We start from the raw sequence: 10,606 nt of genomic DNA, 5'->3' as shown, positions 1-10,606 counted from the left end.
TTTGGCTGCATCGGTCTCCTTTTTCGTTTCTCTCCACCATGTCTTTTTACACCAGGGAAGTGTCGCCACATTTTGCGTTTGGAATTTGAAGGCGATACTTATCTCTCACGCTAAAGAGCGCAATCTGGGAGTTATTTCCCTTGTGGCATTGTCCTTCGACAATTTCAATTTTTTTTCTTGACTGCGGCATTGATCGTAACGCAAATTTCAGTGACGACTTTGACTGGCGATTTTTAGTGATTGGCTCTGGCATTAGAATTTTCGGTTAAATTAACGTTCACATGCAAACGTTAAATTAACGTTCACATGCAAACGTTAAATTAACGTTAACATGCAAACGTTAAATTTACGTTCTCCTGAAAACATTAAAATAACATTTGCAAATACAAATTTGAATTAATGCACAGAAAATTCAAGATCACAAATTTTATTTAAAATTTAAATTGTTGAGGTCTTTACCAACTCAATAAGTGAATACTAATTTGATAACAGTAACACTTTTAAAATGTTGAACAATGCATACTAAATTCCTTCAATTGCTAAAACATGAAAATGTGAACTAAAAAAATATTACAACACATTTTTCAGTCTCAGTAAAATACCACAGCATAGTATTATCAATCGGGCAGACAAAAATTATGTGTGGACTTAATCTCATTGAAGCAACGCTACATTGACTAGTTTGAACTTGATAAAAAAAATCATCAGAAGGCGATAACAGGATCAGCAATTAAGAATTTCAATCACAATGCGTTGGTATGCGTTCATCAAGGTAAATACCATAGGGCTGTGCAAACTCATTATCGACAGCGATCACTGTTAATGACAAAATCAGAGATGAAAACAATACAAAGTATTTGCACAATCAGTAATACAAGCAAGTCAGTAGCACAAAATATGAGAAACAAAGGGATGTAAGCGCTATTAATGCATACACGTGTGACAAGCATGTAAAGTCTCTTGTTCATTCCAAAGCGTGTTATTCTCACAGGTGCCAAGAAAATTGCTTCCACATAATCTCACTTACTCTTGTTGCACATGTCATATAGCAGAGCAATTACGTCCCTTTGTTTCTCAGATCTTAAAATAGTGCTCTGCTTCATTTCATTAAGATTCTTGCTATCACAAAAGATATTAACATATTTTGTGGAGTAGCTAGATGAAAAACAATCATCGATGAATAAAAATTAACAAGCAGCAAGACTGCATGTTTTCTGCATCACTTTGCCAAACATGTGTGTGCACAGTGAATATTTGTTTATGAACTGTTGGTGTTAGTCCTGAATAATGGCACCCATGTGAGGCTTGATGCCGGGCTGCTTTGCAAACACAGCATTCAGAAGCTGTGGGTCAGCAAAGGTGATGAATCTTGTTAGTGAGATGGCGCGCAATGATGTCCTGTAGCACTAGCAGCTGCCTGCACTCGCTCTTTGACGCTGGTCAAACTTCTGGTCGTAGGTGAAGTCCACCTCACAGAATATGATGATGGTAATGGTGAGGGAGTTCAACTTCTGTTTGAACTATGTGGCCAGGCCCAGCTCCCTGACTTTGAAGTGGTCATAATCTTATGCAGGATACCAACCTGGGATAGAGAAGGAAAAATGGTTCTTAGTCAATGGCTGGGATTACAAACTAAATCACACACACACACACACACACACACACACACACACACACACACACACACACACACACACACACACACATACACACACACACTAACAGACACATACACTAACAAAAACATACACTTACAAACACACATACACACACATTAGCAGTAACAAACACATACAATACATGTACTAAGAAACACACCCATGTATACACACATACACACACACACACAGACACACAGGCGCGCATACACACACACACACAGGCGCAAGTCCACATACAGTATATGCAAAATCAAAAGTCTCAGCCCAATTTGTAACAAGAGAGAAAGAGAGAGAGAGTGTGTGTGTGTGTGTGTGTGTGTGTGTGTGTGTGTGTGTGTGTGTGTGTGTGTGTGTGTGTGTGTGTGTGTGTGTGTATGTTGCAAGCATTACACAACTGATATTGAAATTAAGCACCACAGGAAAAAACAAGTCGCGTAAGGCGAAAATACATTTAGTCAAGTAGCTGTCGAACTCACAGAATGAAACTGAACGCAACGCAACGCAGCAAGACCGTATACTCGTGGCATCGTCAGTCCACCGCTCACGGCAAAGGCAGTGAAATTGACAAGAAGAGCGGTTTAGTAGTTGCGCTGAGGAGGATAGCACGCTTTTCTTTACCTCTCTTCGTTTTAACTTTCTGAGCGTGTTTTTAACCCAAACATATATCTATATGTTTTTGGAATCAGGAACTGACAAGGAATAAGATGAAAGTGTTTTTAAATTGATTTTGAAAATTTAATTTTCATATTAATTGTTATATATATTTAATTTTCAGAGCTTGTTTTTAATCCAAATATAACATATTTATATGCTTTTGGAATCAGCAAATGTTGGAGAATAAGATGAACGTAAATTTGGATCGTTTTATAAAAAAATTTTTTTTTTTACAATTTTCAGATTTTTAATGACCTAAGTCATCAATTAATTTTTAAACTACCAAGCTGAAATGCAATACCGAAGTCCGGGCTTCGTCGAACATTACTTGACAAAAATTTCAACCAATTTGGTTGAAAAATGAGGGCGTGACAGTGCCGCCTCAACTTTCACGAAAAGCCGGATATGACGTCATCAAAGACATTTATCAAAAAAATGAAAAAAACGCATTGGGATATCATTCCCAGGAACTCTCATGTCAAATTTCATAAAGATCGGTCCAGTAGTTTAGTCTGAATCGCTCTACACACACTTGACTAAATGTAAAAAAGACGACACTGAGTTAAACAATTCACTTACTGGTCAACAGTGTGAACTTTCAGCACAGACAATGGAAAATTCGATGTTTTTTCCCCCTTCTGATTGAATGACTTTGGTACAATCATCTGTCATCAATGAACTCATCATTCTTCCCACCAGTCCAGACACCTTCCCACCAATTGCAGACTTGTTTGTTATCTGAGCGAATAAAAGTCAATATAAATACATGTCATGTGCACAGGAATGAAAACAAGGATTCTCAGTTAGGCACAAAAAAAAAAAAATAGGTGTGGTTACGGTAACATAGCCAAAATAAAATAGGGTAGGAAGGTAGGCAATCACTTTTTTTTTTAAACTTTTTTTTCTAATGTGTACAAATTAAACCTAGTTGACAGGGAAATAAGTGTGCGACTCGGGCGCTTTCGCTTTCATTGCGTTTTCTGCACTCGTTTATTTGGGTTTTTTTGGTTGTTTTTTGACAAATGTAATAAAAAGTTATAGGGTCGGCCCAAAAAAATAGGGTAGGTCGGGTTACCGTAACCACACCTATTTTTTTTTTAGGCCTTATCACAAAAACAAAAACAAACAAGCACAGAATGACAACATGTTTTCCTAAATGGGGCGGGGATATAGCTCAGTTGGTAGCGCGCTGGATTTGTATTCAGTTGGCCGCTGTCAGCGTGAGTTCGATCCCAGGTTCGGCGGAAATTTATTTCAGAGTCAACTTTGTGTGCAGACTCTCTTCGGTGTCCGAACCCTCCCCCCGTGTACACTACATTGGGTGTGCACGTTAAAGATCCCACGATTGACAAAAGGGTCTTTCCTGGCAAAATTGCTTAGGCACAGTTAATAATTGTCTACCTTTTCCCGTGTGACTTGGAATAATAGGCCGTGAAAGGTAAATATGCGCCGAAATGGCTGCAATCTACTGGCCGTATAAAATTTCATCTCACACGGCATCACTGCAGAGCGCCTAGAACTGTACCCACGGAATATGCGCGATATAAGCGTCATTGATTGATTGATTGATTAAACTTAAAGACAGAAAAGTTCATCATACCAGTCCATCATTGAAACAGAAACGGTTGATATATGAATTTATATGAGTGTGGATTTCAGCCTAATCACTCAGAGTGTCAAATGCGCGTCATTCAAATAGTCCCTATTCTTTTACTTTATTCTTAGTCTCCGACTCGTCGGCATTATACTTGTCTCGTTTAAATATCGGACCCCATTGCTACGATTACAACACAATAGCGTTTATATAGCTATTCTGACATTACATTCTGTGTTAAAATCATGTTTTTGTCAGCAACAAGTACAAGAATGGTCCATGTCGTTGATTGCAGACGACGGTTCCCTTTCCGCATGAAGCCACGGAAATAACCGAACATTGAAAAACCCACGGACATGTATTACGGAGAAAACTCGAGATAACCGGATGTTTAGCATTACGTCAATATGCTAGGAATCATATGACGTCATGACGTATCATGCTTGCCTACGTAGATTGTTTACATGTTCGAAAGTCTGACTGTTGTGATCGCGTGGTGAAGACTGCGGTAAATCTGTAGATGATAAGAGAACAAGGATTGTCTCAGAAGAAACGACTAAATGTTTCAGACCGGTAACTTCATTTCAACATTGCACTATATAATGGACGTTCTATGTGACAGGAGAGTTTGCTGATTTTGTGTTAAACATTGGAGAGATCGTCTGCTAGAATCAGAGATAGGTCGCTTCAGATTGCAGCTTCTGGAAATTTGCAAGGTTTGTTGCCTGTTAAAGAACTGGATTTTACACGTAATGTATGTCATGTACAGTAAGCAACAACAAAAACACACACAAAGCAAATGGCATTGTCTGTCGACTTGTCACAGAAAGAAACCTGGCGAGGTACATATGCGTGTACTTCATACACGTCAGCCATTGTTGTTACAGTTTTGAGTCAACATTGTACGTATTCTTCCGCAACAGGGTCCAATCGTCTGGGTTTCAAATGTTCTAAAAATAAATTCTAGTGTTGATTATTTTTTAGCCCTCTTTATTCTTACTTCGAATAATCCACGTGTGATTTTTGAGTCACTTGAGAAAAAGTGACTATGTAATCGGTCAGTGTTAGTCTGTCCGGCCGGCCGTCCGTAGACACCACCTTAACGTTGGACTTTTCTCGGAAACTATCAAAGCGATCGGGCTCATATTTTGTTTAGTCGTGACCTCCAATGACCTCTACACTTTAACGATGGTTTCGTTGACCTTTGACCTTTTTCAAGGTCACAGGTCAGCGTCAAAGGAAAAATTAGACATTTTATATCTTTGACAAAGTTCATCGGATGTGATTGAAACTTTGTAGGATTATTCTTTACATCAAAGTATTTACATCTGTAGCCTTTTACGAACGTTATCAGAAAAACAAGGGAGATAACTAGCCTTTTCTGTTCGGCAACACACAACTTAACGTTGGGCTTTTCTCGGAAACTATAAAAGTGACTGGGCTCAAATTTTATGTGAACGTGACTCATTGTGTTGTGAATAGCAATTTCTTCCTGTCCATCTGATGCCTCATATAATATTCAGAACTGCGAAAGTGACTCGATCGAGCGTTTGCTCTTCTTGTTGGGTTTAATCAAAGTAGTTCGTTCTAATTTCTCACTTGTCTAAAAATAATCAACTAGATTTAATCCACCCCTCGGTTGCATTGCAGGAGTTGACTCACTGTTTTCAAAGCTGATAATTGTAAACCTTGATGGGTTGTCCCCTTCCAACTGCATGCTTTGGTACAGCCATCCTTCAGACTGTGGCCCCCTCCCATTGCCACCTCTCTCTCTCTCCGATTGTAGACAGGATTTTTTTCATCTGAAAGAAATAATGTCCAATTAATACGAATTTGCACAAAGGACTGGAAACAGAATTGAAAGTTAATTCTGATTTAACCAACAAATTTACAAAAGCACATTGATAGATTATTTTCCCTAATATGTTCCAACAGACAGTTGAGTAATTACAGGTCACCAGTGTATCGTTTTGTGTCTGTGTTAGTTGAATGTTTATGGACGCATTCGCTCCGGGTTCCATGTACAGAAACGGACACTGCAGTAACAGTTGAAGAGATAATGGCTTCACTTTATTGTTTGGCTTCTAGGCCATCTTGGCGGTAACATCGTACAACACTGCGCATGTCTCGCGCGTACATTCACACACATAATAGTGACGTAGTTCACAGTCTATTAATATGTATCATGTGACGATCACATGATAGCAATATCGACACATCCCCTTTTCTTTACATAAACAAGTCCAAAGACTTTTACTGTCCAAACTTCACGGGAAAATGAATTCTCTGCACATAAAATTCTCATTCTCACCATAGTCCAATAGGCTGAGATTATTTTTACGCCTAGATTAATTTCACACATTCACACTGACTGGACATCTTGACTAGAGCATCATTTCACAACTCCAATAATAACAACACATTCTCTCTCTGGACAATGAAACTTTACTGGACAATAATTCAACGCCTTGAATTAAATTTATCACATTCACTCACAACGCGGGACATAAACAATACCACCAAATGTTTACTTTCTTCACTGTCTATCTTTTCTCTTCAAACAAAACACACAAACAACAACTACTGAACTGTCTCCTACAGTCTTCAGTCTTTAGGTTTTGACATAGTCATTCAGGTAAGCTGGTGGTTTAACCTGACGTCCACGAGAAGTGGTTTGACTTTGACCTGTGTCTGTTTTACCTGCGGTTTGTGACTTCATGAACTTGACTTTGATGCGTTCAGTTTTCTTTTCATTTGGCTGAATCTTCACAGGTGTTTTAGTTTCAGGTGTGTTTGTCGCACTCACAGGAGTACTGACTTTGGTCACCTGAGTCTGACTATCAGCTACTGCTCTGTAGTTTTTCACTGCTTGGTCATTTAGCTGTCTCTGCCTATCAAGGTCTGTTTTTCGAGTGATTGTCTCCCTTGGACCAGTGTTGGTCAGTGTTTCTCCAGTTGTTCTGATTTGACGCCTGTTGCGTCTGTATGCTTTACCATTTTCTGTGTGCAGTTTGTAAGACCTGACATCTACCTGTTGCTCTACTTTTGCTTTTGTCCAAGTTTTGCCTAACTTCACCCTCACGGTTTGACCTGGCTGTAGGGTTTCTAGTTCTGCTGTACCTTTGTTATAGCACTTTGCCTGTTTTTCTTTTCTTTTGATCAGATTGCCAGTCACGTTTGTGCACGTCTGCGGTTTTAGCAGAGTTTTGGCTGTAGGAATTCTGGTTTTGGTTCTTCTGCTGAACAGTCTTTGCACTGGAGAGGTTTTCATCACCTCCGATGGTATGTTCCTTAACTCTAGTAGAGCCAAGTACGGATCTGTTTTGCTTTCTACAGCTTTCATGATCAGAGTTTTTGCTTGTTTGACCGCATTTTCTGCCTTTCCGTTGGATTGCGGATAATATGGCGAACTGGTTATGTGTTCGAATCCCCAAGCCTCAGCGAAATCTCTGTATTTGTCTGAGCTATACGGCGGACCGTTATCAGAGATGATCTTATCAGGGATTCCATGTCTGGCTAAATGGGCTTTTGTCTTGTAGATGACTTCTTCTGCTGTTTTGTTCTCAAGGCGATCGACTTCAAAGAAATCAGAGTAGTAGTCTACCACTACCAGGTACGACTTCTCTTGAAAGTCAAAGAGATCACACCCTAGCGTTTCCCAGGGCCTTTCAGGTATTGGGTGGGAAATCATGGGCTCTTTCTGTTGGTTGCTTTGGTGTGTCTGACAAGTTGCACATTTGCTCACCAACTTTTCTATGTCTGCGTTCATTCCTGGCCAATAGACCAGTTCTCTTGCCCTTCTCATGCAACCCTGAATCCCAGTATGAGCCTGATGGAGCAAGTGTAGGACTTTCTCCCTCATTTCTGTTGGTACAATGATCCTTTCTGCCTTGAAACAAAGACCGTTCTGAGTCGATACTTCCTCTCTGAATGGAAAGTAAGGTTGAAGACCTAGCGGTAAGCTTTGTCTCGACTCAGGCCAACCTTCTTGTGTTATTTGCATCAGCCGACACAAATCTTTATCACGTTTTGTTGCCTCTTTCAACTCTTCGAGTCGCCCTTCAGACACGGACACATGCGCGGCCATGTCAATGCTCTCGATTTCCTGCTCTATTTCTGTCTGGAAAATCTGTTCGCTCTTCATTTTCCCTGCTTTGTGTGACCTGACCACAGCTCTGCTGAGCGTGTCAGCGAGATACATCTCTGTACCTTTCTTGTACACCACAGTGTAGTCAAACTTTTGCGTTCTCAGCAACATGCGTTGCAGACGTTTTGGCGCTGTCAACAAGGTTTTGTTGTGAATGGGAATCAACGGCTTGTGATCAGACTCCACCTCAACATGTCTACCATACACATAGCGCTCGAAACGTTCCAGCCCGAAGAGAATCGCAAGCATTTCCTTCTCTATTTGCGCATAGTTGCGTTCAGTTTGGGTCAGCGCTCGCGACGCGAACTGTACCGGTTGTCCATCTGACAACAAACACGCCCCCAGACCGAACTCAGACGCATCACACTGAAGAGTAGTTTTCGCACCAGGGTCAAAAAATCGCAAAACCGGTGGTTCAGTCAACATGCGCTTGATCTCATCAAACGCTTTCCCGTGCAGGTTCTCATCCCAGCGGAAATGCACGTCTTTTTTCACCAGCTCACGCAGAGGCGCTGCGACCTCCGACAGACGTGGTGCAAACTTCTGGAGATACCCTACCATCCCCAGAAGTCTCTGAACCGCCGCTTTGTCTTCTGGCTGCGGAAACGACTTGATTGCATCTACTTTCTTCATGTCACACTTCAACCCGTCCTTTGAGATCACGTGACCCAGATACGAGACCTCAGTTTTCCTGTACTCGACCTTCTCTTTGTTCAGTTTGATGTTCTTCTCGCGACATCTCTGCAAGAACAACCGAACGTTCTGGTCATGGTCTTTTGCTGCTTCTTTCTCTGTGTCTCCCGACCCCCACACAATGACATCATCATGGACTGCGAACACGCCCGGCAGTCCGTTCAGCGCATCATCGACACGGCGCTGAAATTCCTCTGGACATACCGACGCACCGAACGGCATTCTAGTCCAGCGAAATTTTCCGAAAGGGGTTTCAAACGTTGTCAAGAGACTGCTTTCGTCGTCCAGGACAACGTGCCAGAAGCCATTGCGCATGTCGAAATGCGAGAAAATCTTTGCGCCTACCATCGACTCTAACGCGTCATCAATGCTCTTCATGGGGTAATCATTTCTTTTCAATGCCTTGTTCAAGGGTTTTGGATCTATGCACAACCTAGCCTGACCATTGGGCTTCAACGTCACAACTACGCTGCTAATCCAATCAGTTGGTGTGTTCACCGGAACGAGGACCCCTAACTCAAGCAGACGATCAATTTCTGCTTTGACCTTCTCTTTGACAGCTATGGGCCACTGACGACATGGAAGCTTCACTGGAGGAACCGATGGGTCTGTTTCAAACGTTAGCTTTCCGTCCAGAGCCCCAACCTCCCCTTTGAATACGTCATCAAACCCTGTGAGAACATGCTTATCCCCTGTGCCTATGGCTGAAATGTTCTCGACATTGACCGTGATCAACTGCATGTGTTGGCTTGCTCTACAGCCCAAGATATCCTTCACTTTGGCGTTCACTACCACAAAGCGCACTTTGTAGCTTTTGCCGTTCTTTGGATTGACCACAGGCAGAATACGCTCACCTAGAGGAGTTACTGGTCTTTTGTCATACATCAACAAGCGTTTGTTGCTTTTGGTCAGCTTTGTCAACGCTACGTCTCCCGTCACAGTCTTGTACGTCTCTACGGACAAACTGTTGATAGTGGCTCCACTGTCAAGTTGCAACGATGTCGTCACTCTGTCATGTCCAACAAGCATTTTTGCATGCACAGATTTATCAACATCATCAACAGACAAAACATGTTCATCATCATTTTCACTCATCGTCAGAACAAAATGACCATCATCATCATCACTCTCTTCATCAGACATTTCATGCACTTGCCTATCTGAGCTTTGTTTGCACTGACGAGCAAAATGGTTTTTCTTTTTGCAACGATTGCAAGTCTTACCATATGCGAAACAGTGTTCCTTGCCTTTCTTGTGCGATTTGCCACAATACACACACGCTTTCACACCACTGTCTCTTTCGCCCATACCTCTACCATCATGACGATCATGCTTCGACTTCGGGGTAGCACCCTTGTCCTTCTGACTGTTTGTCTTTTTTCTCACATGCACACCGACACGATGTAGGGCTTCATCACCACCATACTCTTGGCCTGCTGGGCTGCTGCCTCACTCACTCTGCAGATCTCAATGCACTTTTTCAAAGTTAGACCTGACTCTTGCAAGAGTTTTTCCCGAACCGTGTCATCTGACAGTCCAATAACGACTTGATCGCGTAGCATCCTTTCTTCGAATGTCTTGAAGTTACAGGAGCTAGCTAGTTGTCGGAGTGCTCCGATGTACGTGTCGATCGTTTCCCCCTTCTCTTGCTTTCGCTGGTGAAACTTGTAAGTCTCGTAGACTTCTGATGTCTCCCCCACACAGTAGGCTTCGAACAAGGGAATTATCTTCGTAATTTTGTCCTTGTCGTCTGCAGCCTCGAAAGGCAAACCTTCGAACACGTCCCTTGCACCATCACTGAGACAAGTCTTGAATACTGCGGCTCGATACTTCTCATCCTGAGAATCAAGACGCGAT

The 10,606-nt window shown here is 41.8% G+C and overlaps 2 long non-coding RNA genes across 2 annotated transcripts in view; one reads left to right on the top strand and one right to left on the bottom strand.

Annotated features, from left to right (window-relative positions):
• Window positions 1-1,360: 1,360 nt before the first annotated feature.
• Window positions 1,361-5,722, bottom strand: LOC138948272 (uncharacterized). Its single transcript, XR_011449956.1, has 3 exons — window positions 5,572-5,722; window positions 2,895-3,053; window positions 1,361-1,582 (listed from the first exon to the last, which is right to left on the bottom strand). It is a non-coding gene; the product is annotated as an uncharacterized lncRNA (long non-coding RNA).
• Window positions 4,923-10,606, top strand: part of LOC138948276 (uncharacterized) — a 289,660-nt gene continuing 283,976 nt past the window's right edge. Inside the window, exon 1 of the long non-coding RNA XR_011449960.1 lies at window positions 4,923-5,475. This is a non-coding gene — a long non-coding RNA (uncharacterized lncRNA). The remainder of the gene's footprint in view (window positions 5,476-10,606) is intronic.

The sequence above is a fragment of the Littorina saxatilis genome, linkage group LG15, assembly GCF_037325665.1.
Source record: "Littorina saxatilis isolate snail1 linkage group LG15, US_GU_Lsax_2.0, whole genome shotgun sequence".
Taxonomy (NCBI): Eukaryota; Metazoa; Mollusca; class Gastropoda; order Littorinimorpha; family Littorinidae; genus Littorina; species Littorina saxatilis.
Note: the sequence above shows the minus strand (reverse complement) of the source record. Positions and strands in the feature narration are given on the sequence as shown.